This window comes from Phocoena sinus, chromosome 1, assembly GCF_008692025.1.
Source record: "Phocoena sinus isolate mPhoSin1 chromosome 1, mPhoSin1.pri, whole genome shotgun sequence".
Lineage (NCBI taxonomy): Eukaryota > Metazoa > Chordata > Mammalia > Artiodactyla > Phocoenidae > Phocoena > Phocoena sinus.
The window spans coordinates 52569559-52593886 of NC_045763.1; the positions used below are offsets into that span (position 1 = coordinate 52569559).

Here is a 24328-nt window from a genome sequence, read left to right on the forward strand (position 1 = left end):
GCTCTGGACAAAGCATGCATCAGTGATGCATAACATTTTTGTTAATTGGGTCTTAACAGGTTTCTGACTCATGTGGTAATCATTGCAGAAGTGGGTCATACTAGACCATGACAGTGGCATATCCCGCAGCTACAAGAACGCTTACCTACTTGTGCATGTACACCTGAGTTTCTGCAGGCATACGTTTCTATAGCTTAATTTAGGTTCCACACACACTTCAGTGGTTAAATCTGAGCTAGACTCAGAGTTTGTTTCCATTAAGAAAATGAATCTTTTATGTGGACCAAGGTCAGGTGAGTTAATTTGTTTGCTTTTATTGGGATAACTTTTCCCATTCTAATTCATCACTTAATTTTAAGTGGTTCTACTAAAATTCCCATTAAAGTTCCTTACATTTCTCATAGACTAGGGCTATGACAGGTTCGTGCAACTTTTTTTTTTTCAAAGTACAAAGGTAGCTTTTCCGGTCATCAACCTAGTCTTCCTTGTCCGTAATTTCCCAACAATGAGGGAACATTTTATATAATAGCAGTATGAACCCTAACTGCAAACAGACAAAGTGAAGTTTTCATGAGAAACAAGATTAATTAAATAATGAAAATGCTCTCAACAGAGATAAACATTTGTTTTAAAAAAATACTATGACTTTTTCCCCCCTAAATTCTCCTTTTTCTGCCCACTTCACTCTCTTCCTCACTGATGCATTTTCCAGCAACTCAAAGTCGACTCCTGCTAGTGAAGTAACTAAATGTGATGTTATCGCTCTAATTAGTGGTGACAAAAGATCAATTAATGTTATAATTAAAAACAGTGTCTAGATCTGTTGTTTGTGGTGAACAAATGTGACAATTGCTTTGTTCATTGACATCGATGTGTTGAATTTCCTCTCTAGATTTTAAGGGGATGCATTTTAGTGCTGATGTGCACATTTAACTGTGGACAGTAGGAATAACGCAAGCATATTAGAGAAAGAATAGGGCCCCTAATGTCTAAGCTAGAGCCGTATTTTAACATACTTGACACCTTTCCTTGGTGCCTGGTGCTCTATCAGCAACTTGTACTCACTGGGTCTGGAGCCTCACGCTTTTAATATTTTATCACTAAATGCTTAAGTGTTTATGTTGCAAAAAGAAAAGGAAAAAAAGATTCCCACTTGGACTCTTAGATCACACGAACAGGACAATAGAGGATAACTATGTCATTGATGATTTTGGTTCCACCTATGGCAGTGATTTTTAAGTTGATGGGACAGAATAGTGAGTATGTGATTTTCACAAATCTAGTTGGATTTTTTTCTGATATGGAGCAAGCTGTTTTTCATATATTGAAGCCTGGGAAAGCTATGTTACTGTAGAAAGAGTAACCGTATCTCTTTTCTGAGTTGTTGCCAAGCAGATGTAGACTTTTGGAACGTGCCCAGAAAACTTCTACAGCTGATACACTGGTGACTTGTTCCTACTTCTGGCTTTACTGGCACCTATTTCAATAGCAGAGGAACACGATTTCATGTTGGTATGTCACAATTTTATACATTTCTTTAGAAGCAGTTAACTATAGGTAAGCCAAGTGATAGAAACAAAGTGAACCCAGTTTGTTTTTCGAGAAAAGCAGTGAAGATATGACCAGCTTTGGTTATGTCATTACCAAAAAATCAAGAAAATCTGTCTAAAAAGTTATCTGAGAGATTAGCACTGAGTATCAAATAAGGCGATCCACTACGATTACTAAAAGAATCTCACCTTTTAACTTAATCTCATATATGCCTCATGCTCAGTGGATCTACCTGAGTAACACTTGGTTTGATTCTAAATTCTTAGATTACTGGCTTCCACTATCATGGTCTGGTATTCTTTCCGTGGTATTAATGTTGTAAAGGCTGTTAGAAATGGGGAAATAGCAACAATGTCAAGTTCACAAATTTGTCAAGAAATGAGCCTTTTTTAAAATTAATTTTTATTGGAGTATAGTTACTTTGGAGTGTTGTGTTAGTTTCTTGCTATAGCAAGGTGAATCAGTGATACGTATACATATATACACTCTCTTTTAGATTTCCTTCCCATTTAGGTCACCGCAGAGGACTGAGTAGAATTCCCTGTGCTATACAGTAGGTTCTCGTTAGTAATCTATTTTATACGTAGTAGTGTATATACCTCAATCCCAATCTCCCAATTCATCCCAACCCCCTTCCCCCCTAGAGATTGTCATACACAGTGAAGTAAATCAGAAAGAGAAGAACAAATACCACATAATATCACTTATATGTGGAATCAAGAAATGAGCCTTTTCTGTAACATCAGCTCAAAACAACGGAGGTCAATACCGTCATCATAGGTAACTTAGTGGTAATTGAAATCCTGTAAACCTCAAAAGTGGTATGCTTTTGGCCTGGACGGTAAAAGGAGGAAGCTAGTTGAATCCATTGACTAACTCTGTCACTGGCTAAAAGAAGACAAACAAGCAGAGAAGGGAGGAACAAAGAAACAAATCTGTTCCTCTTTTAGGAGTTGGAAAATGAGGAGTAATACAACACTTTAAATATGTATGTTAAAAACTTACAACAAATCATAGATCATACTAAAGGATCACTGAAGTTTAGAACATGGCTGAGGGTATAGATGTCAGATTTTCTTAACACAATAGTGAGTCTTTTGTTTCAGAATTCACTCTTGGCAAGAATCTCCCTACCACTGCGTTAATTTCCTGTGGATCTTTCATTCAGCAACAGAACTAGAGATGGGGAGAGGACACCCCCCACCCCAGGCTTTTTAAGACTGAGCTTTGTGTAGATTAAAAAGAAAGAAAAAAAGAACAAACTTTTTCCAAACAAGATGTCCATGTGCTTTCTTTAAGATCCTGTGTGCTTAAGATGATCCTTAGAAAAGGCCCTCTCCGTAATTTTGAACCTCTCCTTTTTCTGAAGACTTTTATAGCCATTTTTTTCTTCCCATCATGTGAACAAATATGTAACTGGAATAGATGTTACTTTGCTATTTACTTAGATTGTTTTAAAAGGCTAGCTGTGTGGAGGAATGAGGAAGGAAGGGAGGCAGGAGTGGCTGGGATTTATTTGTTCTGTGCTGACCTAATGAGTGCAGTTCTTAAAAAATAACTATGTGATCTTAATTTTTAATGAGTCTCAGAAACTGGCTGGTATAGAAAAGTGTATGAAAAGCCATATATATTAAACTATACATATTGTAAATACGTGCATATGTATACTAGAATGTTTTAGGAGGGAAAGGACATTATTGGTCCTGTTCACTGTTGTTTTCCTAGTACCTAGAATAGTGCTTGACATATAACTGGCACTCAGTAAATATCTGTTGATTTTTTCAAAAATGAATGTAAACAGGCAGCATCGTATAGTAGGATAGCATTAGATAAGAATTCAGAAGACCTGGAGTCTGCTTCTGACACTGCCATTAACAAACTATGTGAAGTTGTTTAATTTCTTAACGGAGTCACTTAATTTCTTTGCTCCTCCATTTCTTAAAAGTTGGAAATAATAGTACCTGCCCTCCTTGCCTTTGAGGTTTTTAAAAAAAAATAATGATTAAATGATATCTAAGAGATACAAAAGTGCTTTGGAAACTACAGGGTGATTTAAAGATGTCTGTGTGTGTGTGTGTGTGTGTGTGTGTGTGTACAGGTACAGAAAATCCTTTATCTCTTGCTTCTCAATTTCTTTTCTTAGGAAAATCAGATTATTTAAATCCTATTATGCACAGCTCTCCTCTGTTCTTCCTAAGCCTCTGTATTCCATTACCTCCAGTAAATCAGAAAAAGGTGGTGAGTCAGGCTAGAGTGGAAAGCAAGGTCTGCTGTTTTCTGATGTCCATTTTACTCTGTGGAACTCTAAAATCTTGAGTGCATGTATCTCGTGAAGTTTCTTACCTGTTTCAGCTTTATAAGATATAGCATAGGATGTGGAATAGCTTAGATACGACCACTTCAAGATTCTTTGATGACCAAGTTAAAATATTTTGTAGTTGTTAATACTAGACTGATAATCATGCATTTAACATGGAGTCTGCCTAGATAATGAGTATCATGGAATTAGCTATAAAGATATTTTTTTTTTAAGTGTGTGTGTGTGTTAAAAATAATATGTCCTGAAGCTGCACACCTGGAAGGGAGGGGAAAAGAACAGAAAGTAAAAAGTAAGTAGATGGGTTTCCCTGGTGGCGCAGTGGTTGAGAGTCCGCCTGCCGATGCAGGGGACGCAGGTTCGTGCTCCGATCCGGGAGGATCCCACATGCCGTGGAGCGGCTGGGCCCGTGAGCCGTGGCCGCTGAACCTGCGCGTCCGGAGCCTGTGCTCCGCCACGGGAGAGGCCGCAACAGTGAGAGGCCCGCATACCGCAAAAAAAAAAAAAAAAAGTAAATAGAGTGGTCTTAACAAAGAGAAAAGAGATCATCATCATCAGGACAATTGTTCTTCATTTTTGAAACTCTTCAAGGCTTCATTCGTTCTCTACAGTTACTTTTTGAATTAAGATTCTTAAATTTCAGTGTCGAGTAACAATTTAGGGCGGCCATTCATCTTAACATATTGCCTTAAATTAGGAAGAAAATGGTGTGAAGGCTGCAGTAGACTTTAAAAATTTTTGGCTGCCTTGGGTCTTTGTTGCTGCGTGCAGACTTTTCTCTAGTTGCAGCGAGAGGGGGCTACTCTTCGTTGCAGTTCACGGGCTTCTTATCGGGTGGCTTCTCTTGTTGCAGAGCATGGGCTCTAAGCGCACAGGCTTCAGTAGTTGTGGCACTCAGGCTCAGTACTTGTGGCTCGCGGGCTCTAGAGCGCAGGCTCAGTAGTTGTGGCACATGGGCTTAATTGCTCCATGGCATGCAGGATCTTCCGGACCAGGGTTTGAACCAGTGTCCCCTGCACTGGCAGGCAGATTCTTAACCACGGTGCCACCAGGGAAGTCCCTGCAGTAGACTTTAATAGCATGGTAGAACTTCAGATTTGGAAGTAGACTGTAAGAGCATCATAGGAGTTTTAGATTTTAAGAGACCATTTAGTCCAGATACTCTCATTTGGGTCTTTGAAGAACTGAGACCCACACGGCCCAGGCCAGGAATCTTTTGGAAGGTCATGTGACCAGTTACTTTAGCATCAGGACTGTAGCCTAGGTCTTCAGATTTCCAGATTCCGACTAATTCCTTCCTGTTACTCAACTACTTAACTTTCATAAAACTAAAACAATCGTATAAACCCCCCTTAGAAAAACCTTCCAAAATATTGTAAAGGTTGAATGCCTTGGCATTACATGTGCTAACAGCAGTCACTTAGGTTTACTGAGCCGGAAGCCTCACTTTCAGATTAATAAGAGTGATATCGAATGTGCCATCACTGGCCAGACATATCCACAGATCACACATTTTAAATCTGAAAGAATATAAGTAATCTCCCCCTCACCCCACCACCTCCCCCGCACTCGTTTAAATGACGGGGGCTATTGAAAACCCTCTACTGTCACTTGCATCCATGTGGCTTAAAATATATGCTGCTTATTTAAAGAGTTGTTCAACTTAAACTCAGGAGATATATTACACCGTGTAATATGCCTGCATTTGTCCATGCATTCTTCTTGGAAACCTGATCTTACTTATGTCTGCTTTTAACAGATAGGCTAGGTTAAGTTATGTTAAACATGTTGTACCGAGGCTTGATTCACTGTGCTGCCGCCTGGCTTTCTTCCTTGATTAGCTTTAATCAAACTCTCCACATTCCATGACCTTAATAAAGCTATTTTTCCTGACAACTGAAGACTGTCTTAACAAGCACAGCTCATCTGTGCTGAAACTAAGGCTGAGTTAAGATGGGGTTTAGGTCCTCATTAAAGTCCACAGCATGGAGTATAAGAGGAAATGATGAAATGGTGCTCACTGAAACATCTCTTCTTTAAATTTAATTAGACAAATTATACGCAAACCAGTAGATGCCCTGGGAAGGGAATCAACATTAGGGCTAATAAAAAGCTTGAATAGTATAAAAGGGCTGGGGGGAGGGGCTGTAGACCCTTTCTAACACTTATGAGAGATGAATTAACACCAATCGCTAAACATACAAGCTAGATGAATTTAAATATTGATTTAGAAATTAATTTTATGATGTTCTAAGTGCAGAAATGCAGTTTAGCTTAAATCTCTTAAAGTATGTCATGTGCATACATATGCACAAAGTATTTTATGACTATATACATTAAGTATACATACGTATGCACTTTGTATGTGAAATATTGTATACACTGGGAGACACAATTATGGTCTGACTTAGGAGTTTTTGAGAGACCTCGGTTCAAATTCTAGAAAGTTCCCCCATTTGCTCTTTGTGTGTGTGTGTGTGTATGTGTGTGCAAGTTACTTCACCTCTGTGAAATCCAATTTCATCATTTATAAAATGAGTGAAATGTTTCTTTTCCTGGAGAGGCTTTATAAGAATTAAGAGAAATTCAATTAGATTATATGTATAGAATGCTGGGCACAATGCCTGGCACATAATAGGTGCTCAAAAATAGGTGTCCGTATTTAAAAGAAACTTCCACTTAGTTAAGGGTGGTTTCAAGTGAACTATCCTATAAATAGGTGAGAATTGGATTATGAATGTAAATATTCTACACATAGTTTTATGGATCCAGGTCATTTTAAGGGAAAAGTGCTAGAGGACGGAAGCTCATAGATTTTGGAAAGAATGGTGACTCAAATTTAATAAGTGAATTGTGTGGAGCCTAGAGTAGCCAAATGGAGAGACACTTCAGAAAGTTGAAACACTTATTAAGTGCTGCATGCTAAGTGTCTTGTATACCTTATTGAAGACAACTCTGCAAGGTAGGTATTATTCACCTAATTTTACGGACAAGGAAAAAGAGATTCAGAAGGACTGAGTGAGCTGTGTGTTACCAGGGTGGATCTCAGGGTTGGCTTGGTTCACAGTGCTTGCTCTCTTTCTCTTCATCCTTGGATAACTTCTCAATGCACTTATTCTGTGTTGTGTTTAACCCTCAGTTCCATTGCTTTGGGACTGTGGTTCTCAGCCTTGACTGCCCTTTTAGCATCACCTGGGATGCGGTCTGGCCTGAGTATTTTCTAAAGCTTCCCTGGTGATTCCTGGTATGCAACCAAGGCGTTCGGATATGTCTACCGCAGGCATGGGTGTTTGGGTTGTCCCCAGTTTTAAGCCTAAGTGTCAGCAGTGATTTGTCAGAGTCAATTATGATCCTCCTGCTGGTTTAGAGGAAGATATATAGAAGGCCAAAAATCTTTTCTAGTTGTGATAGATGTTGCTTATGCATTAATTAGCACATAAAAATTAAATATTCCCTATTCTTACTGTTAGCTCATTTTCTCTTTTTTCTGGTTGAAAAAGGCTGAGTTAAATGGAGTGAAGATTACAGCAAAAAAAAAAAAAAAAAAGAAAAGTGATCATGGCAACTTTTTCCCTCAAGAATGAAAGAGTAAGACCATCCTTTTCTTTGTTTTTAGTAAAACAAAAATTATTTACAAAATACACTGACCTTTACCCCTGCTCCCTTGAGGTGGGAAGAGTCTTTGTGGTCAGACTGATCTGTGGTCAAACCCGGGCTCTCACTTTCTATTACAGAATTAGTCATTTTAAACTCTCAGAGTCTTGGTTTCCTAATCTGTAAAAGAGAAATAATTCTTAACTCATTTAGTTACTGTGAGGATGAAATGAAGAAAAACAGTTTGCAGAGGCTGGCCCAGAGCCTGACCTGGGTAGCTTCTGTTGTTAGGAGACACAAGTGTCTTTGGATACTGGTCAGTTTGGGGGTTTCCAGAGAAGACTCTGTAGGGCTGGTGGGTTCTGCAGAGCAATGAGGCCTGCAGTTGACTCTAATTGAGGATGCTTCTATTCAAAAAGATCATTTTCTTTTACCTAAGATATCCTGGGTATCTCTTTTACAGACAGAAAGTAAGAAGTTAGGGTACTTCCCTGAAAGCCGGTCTGGGAGTTGGTAGCTGATAGGAATCAGTGACTCCCTAACTTGAGATTTCATGATACTCTCTCTCCTTTCAATTCTGAGTCATTGGTGCCTGCTCTGGTGGCATTGTTAATGAACTCAGACGGTTACTGGGAAGTGATCTTGTCGTTCCTTTTGCCTTCAGGCACAACGACATTGAAATGGCCCCAAACAGATGTATTCCAGTCTTCTTTAAAAGACTATGTAATGAGCTTAACTATTAAGAAGCTCATTCTAATTTCTAACATTGATAAGCATCAGGGTAAATATATTTCTACTCCTGCCGTCTTCCTTAGAGGTATAAAATTGTTTGTATACCTCTTACTTAAGGATCCTTACAAAGAAAATTTTGCTGTCTGCTAATGGGTTGAATTTGCAGGATGTTTTGAGAACTCAGTAGAAAAGTAACTCTCCCTGCACTTCCATGACCTGGTGAAAAGCCAGATGTTAGGCTTGACCAAACTGAATGATAACCAATAAATAGTGATAGGAATATCCAGAGACGTAGAAGGCTTGAGACCACCTACTCCCTAAGCTTCGAATCCTTATATGACCCTGAGACAGCCAGGCAGTGGGGCTGCAAGGCTGAGATAAGTACCGAAAACTGGCCAGGGTACTTCTTTTTTTTTTTTTAAACATAGCTCCCTCCTTTGCACCTTTCTGTACCTCTGCCCTGAAGGCTACGCAGCCTGTTACATACTGATAGCTAAGTAAAAGCAATCAGCATTCCTTACTACTGCCTACAGAAAAGACCTAAATTATTTACTGACCTCCAGGCTGTTGGTACATATCTGGCTGGTATTTTTTGTTTTGGGGTTTCTTTTGGGGTGGGTGGGTGGAGGAAGGCCAGTGTACAGTATGTAAATTTACATTATAAAAATACAAATTTTGTTCTCCAGAATAAGAAATCATTTATAGTCGACCTGCACTGTTCCAAGGCTGATGACAAATTAGCTTGTTCTTAATATGCAGGTGCCTCCCCTCCCCCCGTAGCTTTATATATTTTCTGTAAGGAAGAATGCTGTTTATAAAGTAACCTGGGATAAGGAGAATCCAGTGATAAAAGGGATAAGAACATTTTCAGACTGCTTCTTGGAAGGTAGCGTGGGAAAGCTCATTCCAATAGGCCTCTGGGCATCCTGGCGAAGTTGGGAACAAAATTGGTAAGAATGAAGTGAAAATGAATGAAAATCCTCATTTTCTGTTAAATATAGACAGGCTAGGAATGGGGCATCCTGAATTTAGAATGAGAAATTTCCTTGTACAAAGGAGGAAACATAATTTGACAGCAGTCCATGTGAAAACAGCCTAAGAGTGTAAGTTGACCGCAAGATTAATAGGGGCCAGCAGCGTGACAGTGTCATTCCCAAAGCTGATGCTGTGTTGGGCTGTGGTCTGACCACAGCTGGAATTTTTTGCCCAGTTTTGGGCATAAAATGTTTAAGAGGAACGCCAACAGAATGGAGATCCGGACGCTCATGGATCAGGAAATCATATCATAGGAGGGGCAGGTGAGGAAAGCGTAGCTATCAAGTCTGGAGGAGAGGTTCCTTAGAATGACCTTAAGAACACGCTTCAATATTAAGTGTCCTGTAGGATATTCTCTGTTGCTCTGGAAGACAGGAGTAGGAGTTTGGGGCTTTCTCTGAAGCCTTACACACACACACTCCACAAGAAAAGACGGAGACAAAAACCTGGGTTAACATCTTGCACCGCCTGACCCATTTTTCCAACAAATCTGCTCATCTTCCTGTGTTTCAGAATCAGTGTCTGTCACCATTTTTCACCCTGTCATCCAAACCAGAAATCAGGCATCATCTTTCACTCATCCCTTTCCCTCAGGGAGAAAAACTATTGCTTGTAAAGTCAGCACCCAGGGTACCAGGCTTCAGTTTATCTCCAGTAACTCAATTGCTAATAGCTCTTGATAGGGAGGCAATACCATTAAACTTGATAATTTCTAAAGAGTTTTGAGCTATTTTGCTCTAAGTGATGCCAAAGGAAAAGAATACTAGCTACTTGCAGCAGAGGGAAAAATTCTATATCCTTTTTGGGGGCCAAGCTTAAGTTCTCTGTGACTCAGCACACTGACATTCTGTGTGACCCTAAATCCCTTCTGTTTCCTGATCTGCTTGTCTTGACCTGTTAACACTTCCACACCAAAGTAGTTTCATTAACGCTGAGATGATGCACAGGAGGTAGTAGCTAACTGATGTAATTAACTGGTGTGTCAAAGGCTATTGGTTTATTGCATATGCAACTGTCTTTCCTGGTGGGAAGGTACACTTTCTGCTGACATAATATATCTGCAAAGATACCCAATTGCCAAATAATCTGCTGGGTGATGGTGAGGTGTTTGTGGTGATTCCATTTATGTAGGCAGAATGGTGGGATCACTTACTCCGTTCTCCCAAAATGCAGCTGGCTGAAGGTACTAATTGTTCAACAGCACAGAAGAGGAGAAGGCAGTGTAGTTTGGGGCCTTGGTGAGGTCTTTTCTTCTTTTTTTAAAATCTGTGCTCTTGGCATGCTAATGCACGCACTTAGTCTCTGCAAGAAATTTCCGTTTAAGAAAGAATTTAAAAACATGAAGTGCTCAATCCATATCTCCTAAACAACTAAAAAGACTGCAATTTCAAATGAGAAATTATGTTGCGAAGAAGAAAAAAGTTGTTTATTATGGCTCAAAATTTTAATCACCCAAGGGCTGTAAAGTTAAAAATAGACAATTCTGCCTTCTGTTTATGGTAAACTTGGCTTAGTCCCGGCAAATTTCAAAGCTGAACATACTGTATGTTATTTTTGCTTAATTTTAGATTCCACATTTTAAAATTATTTCTTACAAGAAGCATATTTCAGGATATAAACTTAGCCTGAAGAACGGTATTCTTGATTCCAGCCCATATTGAAACTCCTTTGAAAATAGTAAACTATGGTTTTGGGATTTTCCTATTCCCAAGAGTCCAAATGGGTACCTTTCTAAGTCTTTTACATTATGAATGAACACAGGAATATGAAATTGTAAAGGTTACTTTCTGCTGTCTGGTTCCTTACTCGTGATTTTAGTTTTCTTAGCAGTATAACTTGATGCAGACACGCTAACTTGCACGAAGTCTTTCACAAAGGGAGGGGCGTTTTGTTTCGGCGCTAGTGTTTCAGGTATGGACGCTGAAGACAGAGAGGCTCTTTGGCATTCAGCAGGTGTCTCCGTGGGTGCCAGGAGCCTCAGAGAGCACCTGGGAGAGAACCTCCCAGCTGCAGCCACCGGACAGTGCAGCTTCTCTTCTGATCCGCTCACACCTGCCCTGAGAACCGCTCCTGTGGTGACTGTTTGGCCCAAGAGCAAGTAGGCTTGTTGACTCAACCCTCTTCATGCCTCCTGAGGGAGGAGGCACACCTGGCTTCGTCTCTCTACATGACTCTTGTCGATTCTTGCCCCTGAGCTCTTCCAGAGGGCACTTCTGGGCCTTTCCTCTTAAGGTTTTTAGAGCAAGCCCTTTGGGGTGACAGGAAATCTAGGGAGGGGATTTTTTTTTAACCTATTACTCAGTGTGGCATCAGAGAATCAAACCCTCCCCACAGAGTGAATGGCATGCTTAGTAAATATTTGCTAAATATTGTTGGGCGAACGACTGTTTACTGAAGATGAAGATTTCTGTGATGGCTCTGACAGAGGTATGTTTGTGATTCGGTTGATCGTAGCTACCGTTGAAAAATTCTTACCATGTGCTAGACACATATTGGAACACTTCATGTATGTTTCTGATCTTCCTAAGAACCCATTGTACAGAAGGGAAAACTGAGCTTTACTAAGTTAGGAACTTGCCAGAGGACATTGAGCTGTCTAGCATTAGCTGTGTAGAATCTGTACTTACTAAGTACAGAATTAGCACTGATTCCATATTCTGTTCAATATGCCATTTCACCATGATTGAGGAAGGCTGTGATAACAGGACCCACGCATCGACACCAAACCTCTGAGAGGCCAAAGGCTTTGTCACAACATTCATTAAGATGCTCATGGCCCTTAATCACGAGAAGATTTCTCAGACCCCAGTCAGAACCTGTTCACACACAATTTTAATAACGTTGGTTATCTCTTTTTCAAGTACACAGCAGATTTATTTATTTAGTAATTACTTCCTGAATGCCAAACATGTGCCATGTATTCTTCTAGATACAGAGAACAATAAAGACCGAATTCTTGCCCTTAGAGATCACATTTGCAGGTTTATACATCGCTGGCTCTCACAGTATGGTCCCCAAATCAGCATCATAAGCCTCACATGGGGACTTGTTAGAAATTCATATCCTTGATCTGAATTCTAGACCCACTGAATCAAAAACTCAGGAGTTAAGGCCCAGTAATCTGTTTTTGAGCAAACCACTGGTCTAGAAGGCTTAAAACAACGCTTTTGTGTTCCTGTGACAGGCAGCTCTGTGGAAAACTTTTGTCTCTAGATTCATCCTGATCAGTGTGTGTGTACGTGTGTGTGTGTGTGTGTGTGTTGAGGTCTTAACTCACCCATTCAGTGATGGGCCCTTGCTGGGCAGAGGCATGGGGACACTTGTCCACGAGAATTTGAGCCCTGGAATTCACACGTAGCTGGATTCAGATTCTTTCTCTGCCAGGCGCTAGCCCCATGAACTCACGGAACTGCTAAGCCTTAGTTTCCTCATTGTGACAATGAGGGTGATAGTAATGGGATCACACTTAGCACAGCTGCTTGATACAGAGAACATGCCCAAGAACTAATTAGAATGTTTTTCTGTCTCTAGGATCTAGCACTTGGCTTGGCACAGGATAGGTGCTCAGGAAACGGTCTTGGGGAAAATAGATGGATGTTTATTTTTCCTTAGCGTTAGCCATTAGTGCAGGCCTGTAGCTATTTAATTCCTACCCTTTGTCCATCTTTAGTGGAAGAAACTAGGATAATGAGACCTGGCATCAGAACATACCTGACGTACAAGGTCCTTTTGGAAATGTGTGTTGCCTGCCTCAGTTTAGCTGCTGCTGTTACTTAATCCTCACAGGTTTAAGTGTCACGTTGCCTTCTTCCCCTCTGGCCCTTAGCTTTGGGATATTTCAAATGCCTATAAAATTTCATTTAATTAAGGGGCTTCCATATCTGCTTGTAGATATTTTTTTCTTGAAATGCTGGTGGCATTAATAGGAAGTCTAAGAGAATCAAACCTCTGCCTGTTTTGTGCCACTTCAGCACTAAGCCAAGGAGAAAAACTCTCAAGGAAATTAATTCTTCGCTCAAGCATGGTAGGAGCACGGAGCCAACACACTGCCGTATAACCCGGTTTCACTGACTTTCCGAAATTTCGTTCTGCCCTTTTTATTACACGTCACGTTGTATGGCTAAAGCCAGAAGTGCAATTATGAGGAAGGTGTTTTCTCGAAATCTGCAGAGTCTGGCCAATCAGATAACCTTTCAGTAGAAACATTATCCATGGGAGACTTAGTTGTTATTCACAAATTATCTTTTAACTCCAGACTTTAATCAGTTCACTAAATATTACTGAGCACCTACTATGTGCGGGGCATTGTTCTAATGCTGGGGATACAGCGCTGAAGGTCAGTGCTGATTTAATTCAACTCTTCTTCCTATTACTGCAAGCCCTGTGTTTAAGTTTCCTATTGCTGCTGTAACAAATTGCCACAAACTAATGGTTTAAAACAACACAAATTTATTTTCTTAACGATTCTGGTGTTCGGAAGTCTGAAAAAACAGTCTGGTGTCAGCAGGGCTGGTCCATCCAGGAGGCTCCAGGGGAGACCCTGTTCCTTGCTTCTTCCAGCTTCTAGACGCTGGGTTGGTGTTCCTTGGCTCACAGCTGCATCACTCCAATCTCTGCTTCCTTCTCCCGGGTCTTTGTCCTCCTGCCTGTCTCGTACAAGGAACCTTGTACGATTACATCATTGGGCCTACCTGAATAATGCAGGATAATCTCTCTACCTCAAGATCCTTAACTTGATCACCTTTTGCCATATTCACAGGACCTGGAATTAGGACGTAGCCATTTGGAGGTGTGGGTCAGGGGGGGGGTCATCATTATTCAGCCACCCACACCCTGTCAGTGTCCCTGGGTTCATTAGCAAATAAGCCAGTTTTGTTGAGTAGTCTCTTCTGGTCTATGAAACCCAACCCAGCAGAGTACACTCTAAAATGCAAATGTTGCTAACTATTGCAGAGCTAGTTATACTTGCTTCACTACCTGAAAACCTTAAATCATTCCAGTGTCTTCTATAAGACTCAGCTCAAAAAACCCTCCCCCAGGAAGCCTTCCTGGGCTTGTTTGACGCTCTTCATTTGTGATTCCGTGGTGCCCTGTGTTGTGTGTAAGTGACTACGGGACCACACCTCCCCTGTTGTAATTGTGTGGATTTACTTGCAGCCCACTGCCCCCCTATTCTCTCTCCTTCCCCTAAATGGTGTGCTCTTTACAGGAAGGCGCTGTGTGTCCTGGGCACATAGAAGATATTTGATAAAAGTTTCTCTTTTGATGAATGGAGATTCTCTTCTCTCATATGTTAAAAAAAATTGTTTTATGTTTCACTTAATTTCATTTAACGAGGTGTTCACTAGAAGTTGAAAGTGGAGTGCAGCCAGCGTGGGTTGTGGAAGGACTGGCATCACGTGGCTTGTCTAAATTGTATGTCACGGTTTTAGGACACCTGACTGAGTTCATGGATGCTTCTTTCCAGGTGAATGTAACCCTGAAGTTATGCACCATTCTTTCCTCTGTGTCACCAGAAATCTTAACCGTAAACCCAGGTAGGTTCTGAATATTTGGAAATAATGATGTAAATCAAGGTGAAAGACTGAGTGAATCTTTAAATCTAAAATTAGTTTCTGTCACCAAAGAACAGATTCTGTGGCCTGGTCACTTTTAGGGTTACTGTCATTGGAGTCAGGTTTCTGGTAATTGAGATATTTTACTTTATTTCAGTTTTCAAAAGTAGCATCTTCCTGTGTGGAAACATCTGTGAGTCCTATACAGTTGTTGTTGGAAAATCATGTTGCCTTCTTTTACAGTATCCAGGCTGATTTTTTTCTTCTCTGTAAGTGGACCTTGGGCTTTCTGTGTGGCTGGAAAGCATGTAATTTTCATTTTATTTTTTTCACGTAGTGGTGCTTAGTGATACCATGTGAATTTTTATGGTCCCAGCTGCACTGAAGTGTGTGCCCTGAAATTTCAGTTGGATTAAGAACATACCTTGATGTGAGGGCTGAAATTGGAGAAATGGGAGAACACAGGGTTGGATCTATATGTGTTGCAATTAATATTGATGAGTGGGCAAAAGTCCAACATTATCCTAGGGGGCTTGGCTAATGTTCATTGTAAACCAGTGCAAGGGAGTCCTTCCCCTGCAGGTGTGAATAGTTTAATTTAGTAGGTGGATTAGGAAAAACAAGGGGTGCTTTCTTGTGTTCCAGTTTACATTACACGTTGAACGTTAACCAGCTGCATGAGGTACAGCTCATCACTGAGTGGTGGTAACAGATACCCTGAGACGTTGCTAACCCATCTCGATATCTCAAGGATCTAGCATCATGCCTGGTACATAGTAGGCACTCATTAGCGTCTGTGAAATGAATAGAAGAACGAAGGAATGGTCGCTGAGGCAAGGCCCCTTAAAAATACTGGCCTCTGCTTATCTCTCTAGCCCTGTTACTACCGCCCACCTTCAGTATATTATTTGTATTGATAGCTTGTTAAATATTCCACATTCTTTCTTGCCTTTGGACCTCTGTACCTGTCATTCCCTCTGCCTCTAACCCCACCCTCCCTATCCCCTCAGTTTGGCTAATTCCTGCAAGAACTTTATGACTTGGCGTCTCCTAGAAGACTTTTAGAAGGCATCATTGCTGATATCGAGGTGAACCTTTGGATAACAACAGGAAGACACTGACTAGTGGAACTGTTGAAATCTGTGTCTGAGCCTTCTTTTCGGGAGCATGTGGAACACTGTCAGGTGTGGAGTCGTTTGGATTACATCTCCCAAACTCTACTTTATTGGTACTTTCCATTTTGGAATGGGCAAAACATGACTCTGTCATAACAGGAACAGAAGTCATCAAGTTAGCAGCAGGTTCTATTGTGTTTACAGAGCATCAGTATCAGGGTACAGAGGACGATGGAGAACCATTGATGAATTACCAGTGGTGTGACTGATACCAAAGGGACCAAGTAGGCAAGAAGTTGAGAAACTGAACCATTCCCTTTCTAATGGAATTTAGAAAGTTGCGTGCATAGTAGGTGCTCAGCCAACATTTGCTGAGGATGGAAGAATAAATAAATCAAGTTACTTTTTTCCTTTTTTGGGCATTATGTTAAGATTAAAAAAAAAAATCCTTAGATAGTCTCTTCCACTCCACTCCTTTTTGCACACATAGCCCTAACCTCAGTCTATACTTAGTGCTTTTGCTAAAACTGACTCATCTTGTTTCTGATTGCCTTCGTGATATGAGACTCTGGTATCCATGGGAATGGTGTAAGTCTGTATTGCTTTCATGCTTAGAAAAATGTAAACCAGAAGGGCCAGCTGTTGGTACCGGTACCAAGTAGTTCCTGAGAGCTATAGGGCAATCTCATTCTTACATTCTTAAGCCAGTGTGGAAAACAGCGTAAGCTCCTGAGAAACTAATCAGCTTTTGTGACAGATAGGTGTGATTCAAATCTTGTGCCTGCTGCGGACAGGCTGTGTGACTTTGGGCAAGCTGTTTAACCTCTCTGAGTTTCTTCATCTCTGTTTTTTTCTGTTTTGTAAAATGGGCGGGGTGGGGGGACCCTATTAACTCACAGGGTTGTTTGACAATTAGAAATGATTTTGTAAGTGTCCTAATCTATATTCGATGTTCAGTAAATGGTAGATATTGAGACTACTATTACTGCTATGAACCAGGTTGGCTACAGGCCCTCCAGAGCTTCAGTGAGGACAAGGTTAGCAGTAACCACCGGGATAAGGGTGGGACAGCGGAGTTAACATTTAAACAGCCTCTCTGTGTGTGCAACGGAGATTTTCTTATTTTCCTCTGGGGAGAATTCAAGTTGGTTTAAGAAGGGAACTGACAGTGTCTTCTTTATGTTCTGGGTGTTTCAAAGATGGCTAGAAATTGGTACTAGTTGCTAAGGAAGAACTTTAAAAAATACAGATGTGAGGAGACAAGGTGGTGTCGAGGCAAGAGCACTGACCCGTGTTCCCTGGGGCTCAGCTCTGCGCTCTCTGCCGAGTCCCTTTCTCTTGCTGTGCCCTTCATCTCTTCCCCGGGAGTGAGCACACTGGACCAGACAATTATCCTGGCCCAGGCAGGTGCTTCTTCCTGACTGGGAGTTAGTATGGGTGGCCCCAGCTGGGCTGGTTTTATTGTTCCAAAAAGTGTCAGCAGAGAAATGGCTGGACGTTGGAGTGTCCTTTGTGATTTGACATTTTGGGGAAGCCTTTAATGGTACAGTGTACCTGGCCAAAAAGTCTTCCAGCTGAGAAATTCTGTGAGTTGAAACGCTTCGAATAAATGTCAACCAGGAAGGGATCGTCAGGGTAAATTTAAAAATTCTCATCTGTCTCGGCTGTAGCAACTGCTCAGACCACCGGACTTCTTCGGGGTATTGACAACGCTTGTCTTTGAATGGGGCATGAATTTCCCAGCTTCCTAGGAGCAACAACAACGACCGTTCCCCCAACAAACCCCAGGGTGTCTGAAACGCCTGCTCTCTTCTCGAAGAGCGGGCTCAAGAGCTATCAGCAGTATTGAACAATTAGACTGGAAGGAAGGGTTGTGAACAGTTGTTCCCTAAAGGCTTGGAAATTAACAAAGGCCATATTAGTCAGTCCCGGGAGGAGGGGGATGAAGAGAATGGGGGCTGGGAGGAACAATTCAGAAGTGGAGAGGGTGATTGGAGGGGTTTGTTTCCCAGATAGTTTTCAAAGAAAAGAGATTTGTGTAGTTTGCTGTGGGGCTGAGAATGCAGTGCAAAACCAGTTGATGTTCTTTTTTGTCCAACAATTACTTTTCTCTGGCACATTTCTTTTTAGGCTAACAAAGTGTCTTCCTTCCTTTTTCATGGTCATTGATAGCAAGAGCTTAAGGGTTTTTTTGCTTCCCAGGGCTCAGGGTAGGGTAGAGACAAGAACACACATAAGAGGGAAATGACATTTTGCGAAATTTCGTGAATTTTGTCACAGACAAGGAAAAACCATCCAGTGCACAGGGAAGGCTCAGGTTTGCATTTCGGTCTTGGGGGGGGTGATTGATTTCCTTCTTTCAAGGGGCTGATGGAGGAGGTCAGTGTGTTAGAAAGGGGAAGAAGCCAGGGAAAGGAGAAAAGAAAGAATGAGATTTATGACCTTCTGGATCCCAGCTTTTATGTCATATAACCATTCCCAACACTGGAAGTTCATGACACCCTGAGAAACAGCACTGGAACTCGGAGCAGTGATCTGCATGCAAAGGTGAAATTAAACAGTCCAGCAACTGATTTGATTGAGAGTCACATACAGTCCTGTTCTAGATCCCAAGTGCTGCTTCTCTTTAGTTTGCCCCCTCAGCACGGATTCTGGTGTTTCGTGGAGTTATGAGACGGACCACCCAGGGCCACTCACGTTATATGGAGGATGGTTGAAGAGGTGCTTAGAGAGGAATTATTTCAACAATGGGACTTTTCCATTATTCTTTCTGTAATCAGCCCTCTGCACTCAGCACACGGAAAGCTTCGCATCTGTCACCAAGAATACTAAACTGATAAGGTGTTGCTCAGAGAGCCCCTACCCTGCTCCCATCCCCTGAGATAACAATAGAAGATCTTAAAAAGTGTAAGGATCTTCCATTTTTATTCTATATGGCTCCTTAGGTAACATGACCCAATGTGGCCATTAAATGACCCTGCTTACACTTGGATTACTCGGTACAAAGCAAATTTATGGTTGTTTATTCTCTCCTCCTATCAGCTATTAGTGCCTAATCATATGGTCTATCGATCATGAGATGGATCGCCTGCTCAAAGAGGCAGCAGGTCCTGTGGAATGCTGCACTGCGCCCGACTGAACTTCAACCTTTTATACAAAACTGGAGGAGTCAAAATCATCATTCACTGCCTGAAGCCCCTGGTCCCTGGGCCTCCTGAACCCCAGGAGGTAAATCCCTGCTTTTTCAAACCGTGTACTTTGCACTTCCTTTCCTGTGTAAAACTTCACCTCATTGATTCAGTCAGGCACTTGTAAATAAAATCCTTACATCCTATAAGTAATGACCTAAGCTGAAAATATGTGGGCTCTATTATACAGAGCCCCATAGTAATGCCATAATTAAAGGTCTGTCAGTATTTCTATTGGAAATTCTCATTCTGGAAGATTTATATAACTGGACCATTAAAGTTTTCTTGGGCTAAGACTTTCCACGAGTGTCATGATCTGAGACCTTTTTTTTCTTTTTGTGGACTATGTTTCTTTAAAGATATCAATAATAAAGCCCAGAAACATTATGCCATAGTAGTCCATACCTACCAAGGTTGGACACTTTAAAATTTGAGCACGGCATCCCCTAAAGTGGCTTGTGTTCCCCTTCTCTGTGTTCTCCTTGCAGTTTTTGAGAACAGAGCGTTGTTGTCCTGTTTGTGCTGTATTGTAATGTTCGTTTCCTGGCCTGTGTCTCCTACTCTAAGGAGAGTGAGGGCAGGGATCTTCAATCATTTGTCTTTCTAGCCCTTTTACTGGAGAGCCGAACTGGGTAAGCTGGGGGTTTGTTCAGTAACTGCCTTTAAGGATGGGAATTGGGAAACTTCCCTTCCAGTCCTGACACAGTCGTTTAAGGTGGGGAGTAGCTTCAGGCAGTGAATTTAGGCAAGTCACTTGGCTTCTCTGAAAACAAGTTTCCTGATCAATGAAATGGGTGTATTGCGTTCAGAGCTGGTGAATCGGTATTCTGTGAGTTGAATGCTGCCAGCCCAGTTTTCAGACATTTGAATCTGGAATGCCTTTAGATGGAATCTGGGCTTTCTAGGCTGCCATAATCCCCGCCGTCCCCTGTTGTATTATATTGTATCAGCAGCCTGCTTTAACCATTTGCCTGCGTGGCCTGTGTTTACGATTCCTCGTAGTTACAGATTTATAATGGGGTCTTCTGTTTTGTTGTTACAGTAAGGGTCGAAATCTGAGATTTAGGGATGCCTTTGACTGTAATTTTAATTCTCTAACTTCCTTTATCAACAAGAACCTCAACTGTTATTTTTTATTTCATTTTGGAAAACTTTTGTTTTCCAGACAAACTGCATTGGTTAATAATTAATTTGCTTTCCCATTTTTGAAGCAAACGGTCATCTGTAACTGAGCACGCAGATACACACGAGCTGAGAGTATGAAATAGGTTTTGTGTGATGAGTTGGGTGATGTTGTAGCAAGCTTGTGCCGTTGTTTTGTGGATAAGTATATAGTTTCTGTTTGAGGTTTTGATATACTAAAAATAGCTCCTAGATCTTCCTGCCTTTTTAGACACATGAGGGTCCAAGGACTCTACCTGAATGCTTAGCTTATTCTTTTGTGAGTTTCTGGGCTACCCTTGTCCTCAGAGCTTTGAGTAACTTGTTTGTCTCCGTATGCAGTCCACGTCTTAATTGTCTCATTATGGGTAAGCCTCGAGAAGCCTCTATAAAACCTGTCTTTTATATTCCATAAGAGGAAAAGAGCTTCCTCATATGAGTTTACCCAAAGGCCCTCGTTTCCATTTTCTCCCTTTAGTCAAGAGCATTTTAGAAGATTTGTCAGAAGGAGAGGGAGACAGTTTGATACTTGACTCCCAAGCTAAGGAGAATCCTTTCTTTCATCTCAGCTGAGGCTGTTGTTGAGTATTGAAGGTTGAGAATTTAAAAGCACACATTTAAATAGAGCAAGTTAAAGATCTATAGCATAGAAGTAACCTGCATGCAAACCAATCTTGAGGCTTGACCTTCGGCACTTAAAGTGGTCAGCATCGCACAACAGTAAGGGGCTTTGGAAGATAGCAGCCTGCTTTAAGCAGATCACCACGTGGGTACCATTAACAAGAAGAAGCAGTGTCTGCATTGTGGCTAAGAGCTTAGTCTCTGGGGTTCCACTAATCTAGGTTTAGTTCTGTCTTGGTTCCTTATCAGTTCTCACTTTGGAGAGGTTACCTAAAGCTCCATAAGCCTCAGTTTCCTCATGTGTCAAATGGGGATAATAATAGCTTGTTGTGAGGAGTACATGAGAGTAATTCACACGAACGATTTATGCTGTTCGTCACAGAATAAACAATACTAATTATCATTATTAGCTAAGACATAATTGAAATATATTTCTCTGCTTTGAGTTGTTCTGTTTAAGAGGTTAAAGGTATGCTTTCTTAAGAGTGTTCATACACGCTGGATCACCTACCTCCATTTCCAGGAAGTCATATGCTTCAGCAGTCCAAATGTGCCGCTCTCAGTTTTTTCATGACGTTCGACCTTAAAAATCTAAAGTTGAAATCTTCTCCGTTACATTTTCTTTTCCCTCCAGATCGATCCAAATTAAAGTTTCATTGCACACGTTTCATGGACTCTTATTAGCATTAATGATTGTCGGTGTGCTGGTGAGAGTCCTAAAGTTAGTGCATTAAGATTTAGTGTATATATGTCCATGCCTCTCTCTCGCTACCAAACATAAGGTAGATAGCTAGTGGGAAGCAGCCGCATAGCACAGGGAGATCAGCTCGGTGCTTTGTGACCGCCTGGAGGGGTGGGATAGGAAGGGTGGGAGGGAGGGAGACGCAAGAGGGAAGAGATATGGGAACATATGTTTATGTATAACTGATTCACTTTGTTATAAAGCAGAAACTAACACACCATTGTAAAGCAATTATACCCCAATAAAGATGTAAAAAAAAAAAAAGATTTAAAACCCTTGAGAAAACTTTAAACCCTCACGGACTGAGAGAGCTGGAAGGGACCTAAGCGACCCTCTCCTCTAAGCCCCATTTTACAGATAAGGAATGTGTATTCTACAAGGTAAAATAGGTTTTGAACAGGAACTATCCTTCCTCATGGCTTTTTAATTCGTACTCTCCCTGGAATCTGCACTAATTTGCCATGTTATGATTATGTTCTTATTGTGGGGATTGTATGTATTTATTAGAGGCCACTGAGATGTAGTACTGGGCATTACTTCTGTGGCAAAGGCATGGGGGTAGTAATCATTAGTAATGGGAGAGCATTTTACTGACTAGAGAGAATTCATTGCGTTGATCCCTTGTGCCACATTTGTATTATACCAGGTAGTCTAAAATGATAGCCTCTAAACTGGGAAGCTGAAAAATTGTCCAGTCTTGGCAGTTATCCCATCAGTAAGACCTTCCTTTTACTACTGAAAATACGTAGTTTTGTTGAAAGAAACCTTTTCACCGGTCCCCAGTGCCCTGAATGTGTTTAAATCCCTCACTACTGAAATAGGAGGATTACTACTGCTATCATTGTTCTAAAACAAACTTCCTTTTGGATGATAACAGCAGCGGTAAGTCAGATGTTGAAGAAAGTACCAGCTTAACTTCAGTTTGCTTTAAAAGGGCTTCCTCTTTAATTGACAAGTGTCATGTGTAATAGAGCATGGCAACTCACATAGAAAACCATGGGCCGGGCTTCCTGCTGGGGTTGGAGTTCTTAATGAACATACAACTGAATACACTGAGGCAAAAAATTAAAGCGCCCCAACTGTGGGCCATTCATTCTGTTCATCCTGGCCAATGTGGTGATTAGCCCCAGCCACACCGATGGCCAGAGACCCATATTGGTCATGCGGCTTTTTGGTAGCTGTCAGCTAGGGTGACTGTGGTCTTTCCTAGTGACATTTTGAATAACAGCACAGATCCTAGTGTCGTATATCTAAGGAATAAATATATATTTTTTGTTCTTTTTTTTTTTTTTAACATATAGGCTATTTTTGGCATATACCTCTTCACAGAGTAGTGGTTTTCTGGAGCTCTGGCCCACTTGCTAACATTTTGAAGTTCCCTCACTTAGTAATTCCCTTTTCCTTCCCTTCACTCCCCAAAAGAGAACAGAGCCGCTTTTTCAGAGGTGATGTTTACAACAGTTCAACACACTCTAATAAGCACTTAGAATAATGTCAATAGAGGAAGGGGAAAAAAGGGCGTATTATTATCAAATTAAGTAATGGATGGGCAGTGATATTTTATTTATTAAAGCTCATCGGAGTACCATTGGAAACAGAGTACGTTGGTTCTGAAGTGCACAGATTAGAAAGGAATGTTGAGTTTGGAAACGTGGCAGCCTGCAGCACTGTGTATGGTTTAAATTAAACCTTTTTTTGGAAAGCAGAATTGCTCTAGGCCACATTTCAGGGAAAAGCTACAGCAGAGTGAGCTGGCTGTGGTTTTTCTTTTACTCTGTAACCGGCCCACTTTCCCTTGTTTTAACACAGAAAAAAGACTTTGGACTCCTTCAGACCAACCACATAGCTTCTCTGCTGACCACAAAAAGGAAGCTTTGCGTAGAAGCCATAGGATTAATACCCACTGTCTCTTAACCCAACAGAGTGTGAAAACTTTTATAAGAGATTTCTCTGGGCAGGCTGACACTGTAGTTGGACTTGAAGCATTTTAAATCAAGAGCAACTTTGAATTGCATTATGCCACAGTGCTCTGTAAATTGTTATGTGCGATCTCACTGTTAAAAGTTATTTACATGAGTCCCCAGGTTTCAGAGGGATAAACCACTAACAGCTTTGTGTATCTTAAGAAAGAAATACAAGGAGAATTAAAGACAGACCTGTGCCAAATTATCTCAGCGTAGGTAGATCACAGTCAATCAGATTTTATCGTTTGTGGGCAAATGGAGACAGTTGGCTCTTGGTGGAAAAGCCTTTTAATCTTTGAAAATAATAAGATTAAGATTGTGGATTCTATTAAGTCACTTGATCAGCTTTATTAAGTCATCACATTATTTTTCAACTAGGTGAGAAAGCTTCCTTTTAATAGATGTGCATCTTTCTAAAATAATTTGTGTGTTGCAGAGGTGTTATTTAATATGCTGACCTGCCCAGGGATTATAAATGGCTGTTTCTGTGTCCTGAGTGTTCATGTTAATGATTGGAATCTCACCACCCTGATTAACTAATCATGTGTTTGCACAAAGCCACTGTGAAATGACCAAACAAACAAAAACAAAACAAGAAAACCCTTGTGTGTGTGTATTTCTGTTCAGTCCTCCCAATTCCTAGGATTGATATATTTTAAAAGAAGTCAGTTGCATTTACGTTTTGCCATGCTGAATCAAACAGCTTTTCACAGGTGCACTGTATCAGCAGTCTGGTTTCTGTTCAACAAAGAA

General features: G+C 41.0%; 1 protein-coding gene and 1 long non-coding RNA gene across 6 annotated transcripts in view; both read left to right on the top strand.

Annotated features, from left to right (window-relative positions):
• NFIA (nuclear factor I A) overlaps positions 1 to 24328 on the top strand; it is a 396670-nt gene that overhangs the window by 45933 nt on the left and 326409 nt on the right. The gene's annotated exons all lie outside the window — the stretch shown is intronic.
• LOC116762274 lies at positions 7356 to 19121 on the top strand. The gene is made up of 3 exons (XR_004352233.1): positions 7356 to 7456; positions 14697 to 14766; positions 18942 to 19121. It is a non-coding gene; the product is annotated as an uncharacterized LOC116762274 (long non-coding RNA).